This window comes from Adiantum capillus-veneris, chromosome 4, assembly GCF_014529385.1.
Source record: "Adiantum capillus-veneris isolate H3 chromosome 4, ASM1452938v2, whole genome shotgun sequence".
Taxonomy (NCBI): domain Eukaryota; kingdom Viridiplantae; phylum Streptophyta; class Polypodiopsida; order Polypodiales; family Pteridaceae; genus Adiantum; species Adiantum capillus-veneris.
The window spans coordinates 33,078,629-33,082,577 of record NC_140934.1 but is presented as its reverse complement, the minus strand read 5'-3'; positions in this window follow the sequence as shown (position 1 = coordinate 33,082,577).

The following is a 3,949-nucleotide window of genomic DNA, read 5'->3' as shown; positions in this document are numbered from 1 at the left end:
CTTTCCACACTGCCTAGCCCAGCCTTGCCCTTGTTTAGTCCGGCTTTGCCGGTGTCCTGGCATTACTCCCCTCTTAAGAAGAGTTTTCGTCCTCGAAAACAAAAGTGGGGAACTTCTTCTTAAGAACACTAATGTTTTCCCAAGTGGCACCTTCCTCAGGTCGGTCTTTCCACTTGATTAAGGCTTGTTGACGTACATGATGATGTGTATGCAACTCATGATAATCGAGAACACGTTTAGGTTCATGCAGTAAGGTAGGAGGTTCAATGAAACCTACCAAAATCTATTGGTCTTTCCACTTGATTAAGGCTTGTTGACGTACATGATGACGTGTATGCAACTCATGCTAATCGAGAACATGTTTAGGTTCATGCGGTAAGGTAGGAGGTTCAATGAAACCTACCAAAATATATTGGTCAATGACATTGTCGTCCCCATGTAACCGCTTACATAAACGGCTTACATGAAACACCGGATGAATACGAGAATGTGAAGGTAGCAATAATTTTTAGGCACGATCACCTACTCGCTTGAGTATTTTGAAAGGCCCACAATATCGGGGAGATAATTTAGGTGTTGGCCCAGTTTTCAGACTTTCTAAATGTTCTGGCACACGTAAAAATACTTCCCTTCTTCGAAGGTAACTTGCCGATGTTTCTCATTAGCGTACTTCTTATACCGATCCTATGCTTGTCGGACATTTTGACAAGCAAGTTTCAACATATCCATGTGGTCTTCGAGAAAATCCTTAACCTGTTGGAGTTTTTCCGTTGCCAGCCCCACCGTAGCTGGTGACCTAGGTTGAAACCCATACATGAGCATGAAAGGAATAAATGGACTAAATCCCGTTGTGACATGCTTATCACTGTTGTAGGCAAACTCGAGAATAGGTAAGTATTCTTCCCAGTCTGACTGTTTTTTGCTGACGTATGCTCTTAGCATATCCTCTAGCACCTAGTTAACTCGTTCAGTCTGACCATCTATTTCTGGATGATCGGTTGTACTGAGGTTCAGTTGTGTACCCAATCGTTTAAACACAGCTCCCCAAAAGTGACTGTTAAACTTGGGATCATGGTCGTTGACAATGCTACTTGGCAAACCATATAATTTGTATAGATTGTCCACAAATAACTTGGTTAGTTCTGGTGTCTTAACCGTTGATTTGGTTGGAATAAACTTACATAGTTTAGTCAACCGGTCTACGACCACCCATACAGAGTCATGACCTTTTACAATGGTTGGTAAACCCACAATAAAGTCCATAGAGATGCTTTCCCATTTTTCATTGGGAATATCCAAAGGATGTAAGGGTCCTCCTGCTTTCAGGCGCTCTGCTGTTGGAATTAGGGTTGCAGAGAAACACACACAGCTTGGAGAAGACGAAGGAAGCTCAAGGCACACAATAGAGAGTGTGTTACTTAGTGTGCAATGGAAAGATAGATAGCCCTAGAGTGATGGGCGTATATACAATGCACGGGGGAAAAAACCTCCTAAAGAGGGAAAAAATGCCCCGGCGGTCCTAGTGTGTTCACACACATCGCTACCACATGTATATGGTAACAAATCCCCTCTGGAGTGATGCGGTGAACGAGGGCTGGCACATGAGTAAAGGGAAGTGCCATGCCCTGAGGACAGGATCAGTCCACAAAGGGGAGTAAGCCCAAAGCTTTGCGGAAAGCTTCAAGCTTCTCACGAGACAATGCCTTTGTGAAAAGATCTGCAAGGTTGTCCTGTGTTGGCACATAAGCCAAGTTGATCTCTCCTGCTGAGAGCCTCTCCCTGACATAGTGGTAATGCACCTCAATGTGCTTTGTGCGAGCATGAAAAACTGGGTTCCTCGCAACTGCCAATGCGCTCTGACTGTCACTGTAGATAGTGTTGGCAGTGTCCTGTCCAACACCCAAGTCAGCCATAAGGCGTCTGAGCCATACACACTCAACCGTAGCTATGAAGACTGCCCTGTACTCAGCCTCACAACTCGAAGTGGCCACAGTAGGTTGCTTCTTGCTCAACCATCATATACATGAACTACCAAGCATGAAAAAAAAACCACTTGTGGACACTCGCGTGTCAAAACAACCAGCCCAATCTGAGTCCGAAAAAGCATGTAAGTCTAGTGGCAATGATCCCCCCTTGGGATAAAACAAGCCAAGATGTAAAGTGCCACTAAGGTAGCGGAAAATCCTCTTGACAGCCTGCCAATGCTTAGACCCTGGGCTATGCATAAATCTGCTGACCTGCGAGACTGCAAACTGAATATCTGGCCTCGTGTTGCATACATAAATGAGGCAGCCAACAGCAGTTTGGTAAAGAGTGACATCAGCAGGATCGCCAGCATCATGTAGACTCAACTTCAAACCTGTTTCCATGGGAGTGGCAATAGGTTTGCAATCCTCAAGTCCAAACTTACATAGAAATGTCTCTATGTAACTTTTCTGACACAAGGCAATACCACCATCACACTGCTTAAACTGTATACCCAAGTAATGATGCAACAGCCCCAAATCTTTCATCTTGAAAGTAGCATTCAAACCAGCCTTAAATTCAGCAATATGTCTCTCATTTGGTCCAGTGATCAGCAAATCATCAACATAAAGAACCACAATGAGAAATACATCATCCTCACGCTTTACATACAATGTGCTTTCTGTTGGACTGTTACGAAAGCCTCGTTTAACCAAATGCGTGTCAGCTTTCTCATACCAAGCACGAGGAGATTGCTTCAACCCATACAAAGACTTCTTACATTTGCACACTTTGTCCTCTTGTCCTTTTATGACAAAACCGCGAGGCTGCGTTACATAAACTTCCTCAAATATGTCACCATTCAAGAAAGCAGTAACAATGTCTGATTGATGTACATCCCAACCAAAATGAGCTGCCAATGCACATAGAAAACGTACAGTAGTCATACGACAAGTGGGATCAAAAGTCTCTTCATAATCTATGCCTTTTTGTTGTGCATAACCCTTTGCAACAAGTCGAGCCTTATGGCGATCGATCTCACCATCCGGCTTGCGTTTCAACTTGTAAACCCACTTCGTACCAATGGCCTTTTTTCCAGGAGGCAAATCACATAAAGTCCATGTGTCATTCTCTATAAGTGCATCATATTCTGATTTCATGGCAGCAATCCAATTTTCTGAATTCTGTGCTTCATCAAAAGACAGAGGCTCCTCAACATCATGTAAACTAGACACAGCCAAAGCATAACAATCTGATGCATAAGATGCATGGCGAGAGCCTGAACGAGTACGACTAGATAAAGGTGCATCCAATTTACTGTCACGCAAAGTGTGCACCAGCCATTTTGGCATACCTCTAGCCTGCTCATTTTCAGCCCTTTCCTCATCAAGTACATCATGTACATCTGCATCAGTAATAGGCTGTTCTAAAACATTTTCAGAAACCCCCATAGGCTGTACATTTGCCTCATTGGAACTTACATTCGTATTTCCACCATTGAAAAGAAGCAACAAAGTGTCATAAATGTCCTGTGAGCTTACATTACTGTCTCTAGTACATGACAGCAAGGGCTGAACAGAATCTTCCACAAACACTACATCCCGTGAAACCAGAATACGTTTTGTTTGCGGATGATACAACCTGTAACCTTTGCTTTTAGCACTATAACCAACAAAAATACATTTGACAGCCTTATCATCCAATTTTCTGCGCTGCACTTGTGGCACCAAAGCATATGCCAAATAGCCAAAAACACGCATGTGCTCAATAGAAGGCTATCTATCATGCCATGCTTCATATGGAGTAATAGACTGCAAAGCTTTCGTAGGACACCTGTTAAGTACATAAGTGGCACACATGATGGCCTCAAGCCAAAAAGAGTACCATTTGACTTTTGACCGTACATCGTGCCATTTCCGTTAGTGACCTGTTTTTCCTCTCAGCAACACCATTTTGCTGAGGTGTATAAGGCACTGTACATTGG